The sequence below is a fragment of the Vulpes vulpes genome, chromosome 16 (genome assembly GCF_048418805.1).
Source record: "Vulpes vulpes isolate BD-2025 chromosome 16, VulVul3, whole genome shotgun sequence".
NCBI lineage: Eukaryota > Metazoa > Chordata > Mammalia > Carnivora > Canidae > Vulpes > Vulpes vulpes.
The window spans coordinates 93,196,089-93,210,277 of NC_132795.1; the positions used below are offsets into that span (position 1 = coordinate 93,196,089).

The window sequence follows — 14,189 nt, forward strand, 5'->3', positions numbered from 1 at the left end:
TGTTAAAGTCAGTCATTTGGTAACTGATTTAACTTCTTTCCCAAATTAATATCTCTATTTTAAAGAAAGGTTATGGTTTACAAAATTGGGATAATGTCCATTTTGTAAATTATTCTGTGCTTCATGCTGCCTATGTGCTATGTCAGTGTTTTTTTTTTTTAATATTTTTCTGGCAAGACATTCAAAGAAGGAAGAAAGTTTACAATTTATCAATATATCAGTTAAGACTCGCTGGTGGCCACTGCACAGACCCAACTTCACTTGACTGTATGCCTCGTTCCGCTTCCCTTATAACCATGTCTGACCAACCTGATATGGCTGCGATTGAGAAATTCAATAAGTCAAAACTGAAGAAAACAGAAACATAAGAGAAAAATATGCTTTCAAAAGAAACAATTGAACAGGAGGAGCAAGCAGGTGAATTGTAATGAGGCGTGCGCTGCCAATGTGCACTGTACGTTCCATAAGCATTGCCTTCTTGTTTTATTTCTTTTAGCCATTTAACTTTGTAAGACGTAAAGAGGTTGGATCAAGTGTAAATGACTGTCCCTTTTCATATCAAAGAATTGAGAACTACTGACAATGGAGGCAGTGCCTGTCTCTCCCATCTGCCTGGCTGGCTGGCAGGGAAGGAAAAGAACTTGTGTGTTGGTGAGGGAAGAAGCTGGGTGGGACAACAGTGAAATCTAGAGTAAAAACCAAAGTGGTACAAGGTATTGGGCAGGCCGTAAAATGCAGTTTAATCAGAGTGCCAATTTTTTTGTTCCAATGCTTTTAATTATTTGAATACAAAAAAATTATTAGATTACACAATTTTTAAAAAAGATCTTATTTATTTATTAGAGAGAGTGAGAGAGAGCATAAGTGGGATGTGGGGAGAGGGAGAGAGAGAAGCAGATACCCCACTGAGCAGGGAGCCTGATGTTAGGCTCAATTCCAGGACCCCAGGATCATGACCTGAGCCAAAAGCAGATGTTTAACTGACTGAGCCACCCAGGCACCCAATGGAATGCACAATTTTTTAATATACAAATAAAAAGTTTTAAAACCTGAAAGAGGGCAGCCCAGGTGGCTCAGTGGTTTAGTGCTGTCTTCAGCCCAGGGTGTGATCCTGGAGACCCTGGATCGAGTCCCACGTTGGGCTCCCTGCATGGAGCCTGCTTCTCCCTCTGCCTGTGTCTCTGCCTCTCTCTCTCTGTCCCGCATGAATAAATAAATAAATAAATAAATAAATAAATAAATAAATAAACAAACAATAAAACCTGAAAGAAAAATCAATACATCAGTTGCATTCTTAATTTTAACATGTTAGGCAAATGAGAAGAATTCCTGTTCATTGTTACTGTTATATTCTGCTTTACAAGGGTCGATTTTTAGATATATAAATATGTACAGTGTTTTTTTAAAGATTTTATTAAAAAATAATAACATAAAAAATAAAAAAGATTTTAAGTAATCTCTACACTCAAGGTGGGGCTTGAACTTATAACCCTGAGATCAAGAGTCACATGCCCTATCTACTGAGCCAGCCAGTGCCCTAAACAGTGTTTTTAAATGGGTTTAGATAGGCCCTTTGAAATAGACAAAAAATTGTTACCTCATTTATTTATCATGTCATATAAACCTGTGTGAACTGTTAGACCATGTAAAGCAAAAGTGAAAGCTTATGCTATTTTATTATAATTTCACTTCTAATAATTTATCCTGAAGAAAATACTGAAGCAAAGCAAAAGTAAATATTAATACAGCTTTCCTTACAGCATTGACTATGACATCTTTTAAAAAGTGAGAATAACCTAAATATACAATATTAGAACAGCTTAGTAAATTATGGTACATCAACAGAATAAAACATAAGGTATTAAATGATAATCAGGAAAACCTGGAAACATGAAAAAACAGAACATGAAATAAAAAAAAATATGATAATTGTTCAAGAATTATCTATGTAAGTAAAAATAACACAAAAAATTTAATTATTTATTTTTAAAGATTTTATTTATTTATTCATGAGAGACACACAGAGGCAGAGACACAGGCAGAGGAAGAAGCAGGCTTCATGCAGGGAGCCCGACGTGGGACTCAATTCCGGGACCCTGGGTCACAACTTGAGCCGAAGGCAGACGCTCAACCACTGAGCCACCCAGGTGTCCCAACACAAAAAAATTTTTAAAAATTTTATTATGATGGTAGTTTTGTGAATGTTTTTTAACATTTTAAAATTATATCTTACAGGCGTGCCAGGGTGGCTTGGTCAGTTAATTGTCTGACTTGATTTTAGCTCTGCTCCTGAGCTTGAACCCCGCATAGGGCTCCACACTCAGCAGGGAGTCTGCTTCTCTCCCTCTCCCTCTGCCTCTCCCCTCCCTAAAAAATTATATCTTCCAAATTATCTTATACATTTATTTAAAGGTCTTAACTTTCTTTTATTCCCAAATTTGTACATCATATGCATTATCAGAGGAATCACATTTTAATTTTCCTACTAATAACCTCATTAACGTAAGATATCTTGCTGGGGTATGTTGGATTTTCTTTTCTTTTTTCCCCCCAATACTTTTTTTTTATTTATTTGAGAGAGAGCAAAAGCAGGGGGAGGGGAAGAGGGACAAGCAGACACCCCACTGAGCACAGAGGCCTTCTCAGGGCTCCATCCCAGGACCTTGAGATCCCAACCTGAGCTGGTCAGACAATTAACTGAGCTACCCAGGCGCCCCTACATTAAGATTTTCCAAAGAGCCAATGCTTATTAAAAATGGTGCTTTGTAAAGTAGATAGAACTTATTGATAATCTTAGTTACAGCTTTAATAAGCTTGTCTCCAGTGCCATAAACTTGTCATGTAATTAGGGATCAAGTTTAAGCTGGCTTAACCCCTACTTTTTTTTTTTAAGATTTTATTTATTTATTCATGAGAGACACAAAAAGAGAGGCAGAGATATAGGCAGAGGGAGAAGCAGGCTCCATGCCGGGAGCCCAATGCAGGACTTGATCCCGGGACCACGGGATCACACCCTGAGCCAAAGGCAGATGCTCAACCATTGAGCCACCAAGGTGTCCCTCAACCCCTACTTTTTAAAGCATATTTTCCTATGAAACCATTAAATCATTGTAGTGGTGGATGTGGTGGTTTCTTCCACAACCCTGTATCCCTACCTCCCATTCTCTATCTTCCCCTAACCTTCCTTAGCCCATGGAGCACTAGGAAAATCCCAAGGAGCCTAGTTCTGAAGAGCACACTGTGTGCACCATCTTCTGAATTGTTTGTGTGGATTTAGAACCAAGAAGCAAAAATATAAGGCAACTGCTCTACCAACCCAATGAGCTAAAAAAAAAATACTGTCAAGCTCTCTTGCTTTGTTTCAAACCCATATCTCTTTAAATTTATTTTTCTAAACAAGGGCGTCTTGGTGGCTCCATCGGTTGAGTGTCTGACTCTTGATTTCAGCTCAGGTCATGATTTCGGAGTCGTGAGATCCAGCCCTGTATCAGCTCCATGCTCAGTGGGAAGTCTGCTTGAGATTCTCTTCCTCTTCCTTTGTATCACCTCCCACCACTCTCTCTTTCTCTAAGGCAAATAAATTAAAAAAATTTTTTTTCTACTCATAGCCACAGTATCTTGATCATATCTTATCTCTAATACCAGTTCCCCAACAGTGACACCCCTTACAGTCCCACTCTGATTCCACATGTGCTCCATCCAAGAGATAGAGATAAGGTCCACAGCTGCTCAGCAGACTCACTGGCAAGCTACAGCTTTTGGCCAGAAGTACTTGACTGTGCTGCCTCCCCAAAAGGAAGAGTGTGTCTGCTTCGGTCACCTTCCTGCTAAGCACCTTGTTCAACCTTGACTTTGGTCTTTGGAATCACACCATCACCAGGGAAGACCGATGTGCAGAGAGAGACAGAATATCCAACTGGACATTGTAGAATGTGGGATTCAGGTGGTCTAGTAGTCCACGTGGCTTGGAACCATTCATGTGTGTGAATCTCTTCTTGCTCCCTTGAAGGTGATTCAATACACTGTAATTTCTTTTTGATCTGTGAGCTTTTCTGCACCATGACCTAGTCTAGGATAGCTGGCCTGGTAGGATGCTTGGGAACCAACACTGCATCAACTTAATTTCCCACATTTGGATTTAAATCCAGGCATTCTGATACCAATGCCAGCTCCCTTAGAATTATGCCATACAGACTCCCTGATGAAATCACATATGCTCCAAGTCTATTGATTTCCAATCATCAAAACATTTTATTCAGAGAAGGAAAAAGATACTTTCTAACAAAACAGGTAGAAAAATGAGTGTTTAAGACCATAGAAAAGTCACTAAGAACTTGAGGAAAGCAAGACGTTCTAAAGTGAGGTGATAGAGATACCACACGCATCAAATGAATCAATTAGAATTTTTGTTGGGGCATCGCTGGGTGGCTCAGCAGTTGAGCATCTGCCTTTGGCCCAGGGCATGATCCTGGAGTCCCTGGATAGAGTCCCACATCAGGCTCCCTGCATGGAGCCTGCTTCTCCCTCTGCCTGTGTCTCTGCCTCCCTCTCTCTCTCTCCCTCTGTCTCTCATGAATAAATAAATAAAATCTTTTAAAAAATTTTTTTGTTGAAAGTAGCTTTCTGGAAAAGTCGGCCAATAACGACTAACTCAGCAACATGCACCTTGAGCAATTAGACTGTAGTTTCTAAATACAGTTTCCTACTAAAAGGAACCACACTTCTTAAAGAAATGGCTAACTCCAGGTCTGAAGTAGAATATATACACATGGAGACTTGAACTATTTTATCCTCCCAGAAAGCAAAGAGGTTATCAAAGATTAACAGGATCACGTCAAAATGCCTCGGAAGTCATGCCTGAAGACATGCCCAGCATGTAACAGTTTGAGCAGCAGTAAGAGTAATAGCTGTCATGAATTAAAACACATTAAGTGTGGGTACATCATAAGTTCAAATTATTCATTAGAAAAATCTCATTGGCTATCTTTGGGGAATGCCAGAGAAGCAATTTAACATTTCTAAAAAAAAAAAAGAAAGAAAGAAAGAAAATGCACTATAGGTAAAAGAGAACCTATTTAAAATGATCAATTTGTAGTATCTCAATGAAAACTGAAAGGATCACTGAATGTTGAGATGGAGCCTGTTCTATTCTGTTTCAGTAGTTTCCTGAATTCTGTAAAAGAAACAAAATATGTAAAAATGCTTTGTGTTTTTAACAAATTCTGACTCGCAGATTCATACCTCAAGTAGCTACATAAAAATGTGAATAAATGATGACGAAGAGAGGAAGAGGCATCATCATACATAAACAAAGCATTTTTGTCTTTTCTAACAGACTGCAACCCATTAGTCATTTGTACTAGCTTTCCAAGGAAACCTCCAGTTAAATTTGCTCTCATATGTTTCACAAGTCTCATGAGGGACCATTATGCCTATATGTTTATATTAATAACTGCAGGAGACAAAAAAAACTTAGATAAAATGTCATGACCTTTACTTCTCTTTTGTAGGCTTAAATTATCCCTTTATCTTGCATAAAGCAATTTTTCAAAGGGCATGTGATTTTTCCATTCTAATAAACTTTAGAATTCTATCATAAAGATAACTAACCTTTCTACTTTGCATGCTACTCTATAATTTTCTACCCTATTCCTGTGGGGGTAGAGATTACCCCATTAACTCAATGCCTTATTAGGTCAATTTACAGGAACTGTCATGGTTATAGTATACAGAGCCGTCCCAGAATAAAGGGAGTTTGAGGATGCAAGTTATATCCATTACATTCTTCCAAAGAGGGACAGGAAAATGGACTCTAAAATGAGTGAACTAAGAGAAAACAGGCGTCTGGAAGTCTGCTCTTAATTATCAGGTCTTAAAGCATATACACGTGGGAGTGGTCACACCGAGGGTACATATTACACTTTTTTTTTTCATTCCTCAAAGGCAACAGTATTCACAGATAAGCATAAATTCAAGAAAACAAAAATCCCAATGTTGCCAGAAGGTTGTGTCAAGCAATTGTGCGAAACAGCACCTTGAAAGGCCCTGCGCTGTTAAAGTGACTGGAGATGGGGAAATATAATCATTATTCTCAAAAGACTTTCACAAAGAATGACTAACTTTGACTGAGTGCTTCTCAAACTCACTCTAACCTCCTCAGATAGATATTGTTATTTCCACTTTAGAGATGGAGAAACTGAAGCTTAGGGAAGTTAAGTAACTTGCCCAAAGTCACACAGCAAGTTTAAGCGTTGGATCCGGTTAGGAACCTTAGTCTAACCCTAGAGCCTGAGCACCTAACCGTTAAGCTCTCCTCCCCACTGCACGTTTGATCAAGAGACAGAACGTTTACATATGCTAGTTAAGATGCACACAGATGGGTAAGTTAGAGATTTTGGCTTTAGTCCTTACTCTGACATTTTAGTCAACTCTCTTTACGCCTCATTTTCTTCATTTATCAAATGGGAGTTTGATAGCCAGCTAACACTGATCTAGCTAATTATGCAATTATAATGATGATGGATGTTAAAGTGCTCTGAGGGGACAAATATTATACAAAGTGCTATTTTTTTTAACAGATTGATCTTGGCATGCAAAAAATACTTATTGAGCATCTACCATACACCCTACGAGTACTTGGGTACTACTTGTGCGGAAGATGAGCAAACCAGATATGGCCACAACCTTTGTGGAGTGCACAGTCTCAAGCCAAAAACAAACATTAAGCCCACAAGTACGCAAATATGGGTATAATTTTAAATCGTGTATTGAAGGAAATAAACACCTTATCATCAGGAAAGAGACTAAGAGAAGGGACTTGGAAGAAATGACTTTTATAGTGGTGCAGGGAAGAACTGAAAGTGTGGGGTGAGACCCATGGCAAATAAGTTACGGTAGAAAGGGACCAACCAGCACAGGGCTAGGCAGGCAAAGCCTTACGGGCCCTATAGTGGCATTTGTATTTCAACCTAAGTGCAATGAGTTTAAGAGCTGGGTCTGGCCTGGTCAAAGGTTTGAAAGTGTTGGCCCAAGTAATTGCACCGATGAGCCGTGATGTCAGGGCTGGATAAGGGGTCAGTGAAGAGAGGAGGGATAGAGCAGAATGGAGAGAGAATGGCAGGCCGCTGGACTGAGGGTGCGATGGCATGAAAGGAGTGTTGCTGGTGGTTACTTGAGAAAATGGAAGGATAGAGCAGTGTGTTTGAATGAGCAAAGAAAAGGATGGTCCCCGTGATGATCATGGGAGCGAGTGGTGGTGACAGTAAAGTGGAGCTAGAGATGTGAAATCAGAGAACTGAAAGGCCAGGATGAGTTGCCTGAACCGGGAAGAAAGTTCCAACTCACGGAGGGCTGGCGTGTGGGTTTTGCACAGGGCTGACGCCTGCTGGTAAGTGCTGGTAAGAAGCCCTGGAAGCCAAACTGCGGGCTGAGTAGAACCCTCCGAAGCTTAGGGAAACCAGCAGCCAAGGAAGAGGACCGGTTTTACTTAGACATAACATTTTCACTTTTTTGAAATGTCTCTTCCAGGAGTAGTTGACTCAGAATGTCCTCACAGCTAAAACACCCCCTCTAGATAATTCCAGGCGCATGTTATCAAATAATGAGAATGCAATGCGTGAATAGTTGGGAGAACATGAATTTCTCCATAAATTATGTTTTTAACTTTCTTTCTCGGCAAAATGTAACATACGTGTTATAAAATGTACAAATTGTAACTGCATGGCTAGATTTAATTTTGGAAATGTGTAAACCCATCACATTCCAAATGTAACCATCATCACTCATGTTACATGTAGAGTTATTTGAGCAACCCAGAAATTTCTCTCTTGCCCACCCCTAGTCACTGCTTACTATACTATCCTGACTTCTAACACAGATTAGTCTTGTCTGTTCTTCCACATCATATAAATGGAATCAAACATATTCTTTTGTACTTTGCTTCTTTGACTTAACATATATCTGTGAAATTTACCCATATTGCATATAGCAGTAGCTCATTCCTTTAAAAAAAAATCCATTTAGAAAATATACCACCATCATTTATTCATTCTTTTGGCTGATGAGCATTTGGGTTGTTTCCAGTTTATGACTGTTACTCCATATGCCTTCTGTTGATCATATATACGTGTGCATGTATATAGTAGAAATCTAACTAGATTCAGAGTTGCCAGGGCATTTTAAGTAGATGCTGTCAAAGGTTTTCCAAAGAAGCAGTCCAATCACCAGCATATGATGATCCCAGTTGTTCCACGCTTTTTGCTAACGCTTGGTATTGTTAGGTTTTTGTTTTGTTTTGTGTTCTAGTATGTACATCCTCTCATGTTAGCCAACTATTAAAGGAGGCTTCAAAAGAGAGTTTGACTTGTTTCTCTTGGATTTTCTATGGCTCAGAGGCTAGTGCCAAACCTGGTTCTGAAAAAATTCTCCAGGTTAAAGCAGCAAGTGATAGCAGAGTAGGCAGCTGCACTAAATGTAGAGTACACTCCCTCTGAGGGCAGGGCAAGGCATAGGTGGTTCTTATGGACGAAATACAGGTCTTAGGTCCCTCTTGGATCCTGTCCTGGAGAGTTCATCAGTTCCCACCAAAGGAGTGGCCTGAAAGATGAAAGGGAGGGGTCTAGAAAGGCAATCAGAGGAGAGGCATTGCCAGGGTCCAGGGAGCTGTCATCAAAGAGCCCAGCACAAGAATCTCTGATGGACTCAAGGAAGGGATCTGCCTTCCCCATGGGGCACGTCCGAGAGGTGCCTGTCAATAAGATCTTTCTGTCCCTTCCTATACTGAAAGAAGAGCTGGGTGGGGAACAGGAAAGAGGAGGAGAACCACAGTTAGAAAAGAGAGTCAGGGGATCCCTGGGTGGCGCAGTGGTTTGGCGCCTGCCTTTGGCCCAGGGCACGATCCTGGAGACCCGGGATCGAATCCCACGTTGGGCTCCAGGTGCATGGAGCCTGCTTCTCCTTCTGCCTGTGTCTCTGCCTCTCTCTCTCTCTGTGTGACTATCATAAAAAAAAAAAAAAAAAAGAGTCAGAAGCTGACCAAGACTTTACTGTTGCCTTTCCAGCCTAAAGCAAGCCAGAGCTGAGTGAGGGTTCAAATTAGGTAAAGTGTGAAGTTTTGATTCAGACACTAGCCTGCACATTTCATTTACTAAAATATCCCTGATGAACCTCCGTACCCCAAAACTTGCTCTCCTTGCAAAACTGCCTGCTTCACTTAATGGCAACTCCACCCCTCCAGTTGCTTCAGCCCAAAGCCATCCAGTCATCCTGTGTCTCCTCACAGCCCATAGTCTATCCATTAACATATCCAGCCATCCCTACCTTAACATGTTCTATGTTTTAAAAAGGGGGGGGGGGAGTGGTCAGGGATGTGTTTGGTGTTTTCTGTACTTAGGATATCCTGAATTATTAATTGTTGGCCAAATTTCAAGAGGATAAGAATTGGTATTGTTTGCAAATTTGCTATGTTTACAGAGAAATGCTCTGTCTCTTGTTCTGCATGTGCTTGTGCTACTAAACACTAAATCATCCCAACAGAGAACAAACCTAAGAAAGGAACTAAAAATGCATTAAAGTGAAATGATTGTGCTTGCTACTAATTCATATGTCATACACTCCAATACGGAGGAATTGTTGGTTCAGGATAAATAACATATATCCTGGGGAGATAAACTCAATCTAATTGATGGAAGTTTGATTTGAACCTAATAATATATGAATATGGATTTTAAAAACAAATATGAAGTCTTGACTTAGAGTTTCATTGTGTTTTATAATCATTGCTGCCTTTATGTTTATTTTTTCTTTCATAATTGAGTTTTTATTGGTTATTCTGAGGATCAGTAGAGACATTTCAATCTGTATACAATTCTTTGTTCGTTTGTCTGTTTCATGACCCTAGGATCAAGACCCGAGCTGAGGTCAAGAGTCGGACTCTTAACCAACTGTCACCTCAATTTGTACACAATTCTTAACATACATACTAAAAGTCTAAAAAAATCATGTATTTGTGATTCTTTTCTAAAAGTTAGTCCAGTGATCTTCTGGCTTAAAATTTGGAGGCAAATTTTCTATGGTATATCAAGTACTTATATCTTCAAATGTTGATATGCTGTTACATTGATAAATCCCATTAATTCCCAATTTATCTACATTCCATACTCAGATTTTCAGTCTTGCATAGCACATTAACAAAGTTACTAGGAAAACTGGAACTACCACAACCAAGATGTTACAGAGTGTACAAAATTCTGACAGGGAGAGCCAAGATTAAGGAGTGGTTTTCTTTAGGAAACAATTCTACCAAAAACAACATGGGAATACAATTTGAAATATCAAGACATATTAAATGCACAACTGACTCCAAATTGCCATTCAGTATGCTTGGTATTATAGGATATGAAAACCACCGCATCCGCGGAATGTTAAACTGACAGCCAAGACAACTGAAGCTTCCCGCATTCAATATCCCACTGTTTTCTGGTTGTACCAAAAAATAAACAACCAGCCAATGATTTCACCTCTTTAAAAAAAAAAACAAAGCATTACAGTTTAGAAATGGGATGAAGTGGGATTCCCTCCTTAAAATTTTCTAGAGCTAAAAAAATAATAATAAAAATTTTTTAATGAACATAAAAAAATTTCTAGAGCTACTAAAATACTTGCATTTACAAAATAGTTGATAAAAATATTTCTCTAGATTATACAAGCAGGGAGATAGGGACCACTGAGAGGACATGATATAGGATTTTAATCAGACTTGGCTTCTTTCTTTCCAGCTTCATCAGAGGCTAGCCTCTCCTCATTTTCATTTTCTCCAGTTTCTGAAGTCTGTCTTATTTTGTTTTCTGGTTAGTCACTTGAGTCTGGTTTTCCTTTGTTCCCTTTTTCTCCTTGTTTGCAATTTTTTTGTCTGAAGACTTAGCCTTTTCTGTCTCCTTGTTTGGCTTCCCTTCCACTTTTGCAGGAGCAGGTTTGGCTGGCCACCTCGCCGACCTCGTCTTAGACTCATCCTTCAATGCCCTCTTGGCAAAGCTAACCTTGCCCTTGGGTACCTTGGTGCCAGGGCAGGTGTGCGAGGCGTGCCTGTGGGCCACCCAGAGCCTTCACAAGGCTGGGCTGCCTGGCCACTGCCACTCCTCCACTCCTCCCACCGCCCAAGCTGTTGCCACCCTACCCTAATGTTCACATACCTGTTGAAGTCCCCCTAGTAAAGGAGAAGTATGTGTTTGCCTATGAGATTTATAAATACAAATACAGAGATCTATGACTTTAAAAGGGACACCTTGTTTTCATGATCATGCTTGTTAATCTCACCAATAGGCTTATTTGCAGAAGAAATGAACATGTCATAGTTATTCATTTAAAAATAAGAACTACTTTCCCCAAATAAGTTGTTTCTTCATTATTCTAAGATTACCTGTGAAAACTAAAATTCAAGGAATTCCACTTCCAGAATGGCAGCTTGAGGTGCTACACAAATCTGTTCCCCAGCAAAATAACCATAACTGAAGAAAATTATTTTAAAAACCACCCCATTAAAGTCTCTGAAAATTGTCTTAAGGTCATACAACAAATTAAGAAATATTTATTCAAGGAAATCTACTAAATTTCAGTACTAATAGCGAAGATCTGTAGTGCTTGAGACACAACCTACTCCTTCACTCTCCTTCCCCAGCTTAGCTTTATGGAAGTTCCGCTTCAGGAATATTTGACCAAGAAGGCAGGGCTTTCTTCCTCTTGAGTTTCCAGTCAAGGGATTACCGTATCTCACCTGGAGCTGCTACTAGCAGCTCTTATCTCCTCCCTCTCTGACTTGCAAAGTCTATATTCCTGGTAAGTATAGCCAAGAAATTGAAAACTTCTTTCCTCTATGCACATTTTACTCATATGATGGAGGCTCTCCCCCAGGGACTGCAGACTCAGAATACTCAGGCCTCAACTGCCTTGCCTCAGGTCACTTGGAGGGGAGAGGTCCCACACGAGGAGAGCCAAGACGAGAATGCCAGAGGCTACCATCCCTATCTAGCATCCTGTTTGTAAAGCACTTAAAGATCATTTCCACCCTCAGCTCCAGAGCAGTGGCTCAAAGATACTGCTTTGGTGGAGGGTTGGGGTAGGGGAGGCAGCCTGTTAGAGCAGAGAGTTCAAAGCTCTTTCCAGAGAAACTAACTTTATTTCAACTGGCATAAGAAAGAATCAACAAACTTGAAGGTAGATCAATTGAGATCATATAATCCAAAGAACAGAGGGAAAAAAAAATAATGAAGAAAAGTTAAGAAAGCCGCAGAAAAATGTGGCACCAGTAAGCACACTGACATATGTGTAATGAGAAAATGTAGCAGAAAAAGCGGAGAGAAAGAACCAGAAAATATATTAAAAGAAATAATGGCTGAAAATATCTCAAATTTGTTGGAAAATAATCTGTAAATTAATCTATACATCCAGGAATCTCAATAAACTCCAATGAGGGGGGGCTGGGTTGGCTCAGTCAGTTATGCATCTGCCTTTGGCTCAGGTCATGATCTCAGGGTCCTGGGATCAAGCCCCACATGGGCTTCCTGCTCAGTGGGGAGCCTGCTTCTCCCTCTCCCTCTGCCACTCCCCCTGCTTGTACTCTCGTTCTCTTGCTCTCTCTCTGTCAGGTGAGTGAATAAAATATTTTTTTCTCAAAAATGAAAGACATGGGATGCCTGAGTAGCTCAGCAGTTGAATGACTGCCCTTGGCCCAGGACGTGATCCTGGAGTCCAGGGATCGAGTCCCACATCGGGCTCCCCGTGAGGAGACTGCTTCTCCCTCTGCCTGTGTCTCTGCCTGTCTCTGTGTGTCTCTCATTAAAAAATAAATCTTTTTTAAAAATAATAAATAAATAAAGACATCACAAGAAAGAAAAGTACAGACTAATATCTCTTATGAATATATATGCAAGAATCCTAAAATACTAGCAAACCAAAATCAGTGATATAGGCAAAGAATCATATACCAGGACTAAGGGGATTTATTCCAGGAATGCAAGGTCAATTTGACATCTGAAAATCCATTATTTATGGATTTAATATAATATAACCCATCAATAAAGGACAAAAACCATATGAACATCTCAACAGATACAGAAAACGCATTTCACAAAACTACAAAAACCTATTCATTCTAAAACAACAAACTTGGAATGGAATGGAATCTTTTCAGCCTGACATTTATGAAAAACCCACAGGTAACATCATACTTAATGATGAAAACTGAATGTTTTCTAAGATCAGGGGCAAGACAATGATGTCTGTTCTCATAACTTCTATTCAACATTGTACTGGAGGTCATAGTCAAGGAAATTAGACAATAAAATAAAAGAAAACAAAATAAACTGTATCTAAATTGGAAAGGAAGAAGAAAAACTATCTCTATTTGTAGATAACATAATCTTCTGTATGAGAAAATCCTAAGGAGGGGCACCTGAGTGGTGCAGTTGGTTAGGCGTCCAACTCTTGGTTTCAGCTCAGGTCTGATCTCAGTCTCAGTCATGAGATTGAGTCCTTCGGTGAGCTCCCCATTCAGTGCAGAGTCTGCTTTGGTTTCTCTCTCACTGTCCCCTGCCCCTCCCCACCTCCTCAATTTGTGTTTGCGCTCACTCTCTCTCTCAAAAATAATGAATAAATCTTTAAAAAGAGAGAGAGAGAATCCTAAGGAATCCACTAAAAAACTTTTAGAAGCAATAAACAACTTCAGCAATTTGCATGACACAAAACCAATATGCAAAAATCAATTATATTTCTGTACAATAGCAATGAGCAAACCAAAAACGAAATGAAGAAACAATTCCATCTGCAATAGCATAAAAAGGTAGAATTAATTCTTACTATATTTTATAAAGTCACCATAAATAGTGAATTAGAATATTCCCATTTCTCCTAGGGAAAGTATTTTTTTTAATCTTTATTTATTTTTTTTTAATTTACTATTTATGATAGTCACACACAGAGAGAGAGAGAGAGGGAGAGAGAGAGAGAGAGAGAGAGGCAGAGACATAGGCAGAGGGAGAAGCAGGCTCCATGCACCAGGAGCCCAATGTGGGATTCGATCCCGGGTCTCCAGGATCGCGCCCTGGGCCAAAGGCAAGCGCTAAACTGCTGCGCCACCCAGGGATCCCCTCTCCTAGGGAAAGTATTGAGTTAGACTCCTACAAGTCTCTGGTCAC

The 14,189-nt window shown here is 39.8% G+C and overlaps 2 pseudogenes; one reads left to right on the forward strand and one right to left on the reverse strand.

The window, feature by feature from the left end:
* Positions 1–296: 296 nt before the first annotated feature.
* Positions 297–428, forward strand: LOC112934398 (thymosin beta-4-like; annotated as a pseudogene).
* Positions 429–10,746: 10,318 nt separating this feature from the next.
* LOC112934399 (non-histone chromosomal protein HMG-14 pseudogene) lies at positions 10,747–12,015 on the reverse strand (annotated as a pseudogene).
* Positions 12,016–14,189: the final 2,174 nt, after the last annotated feature.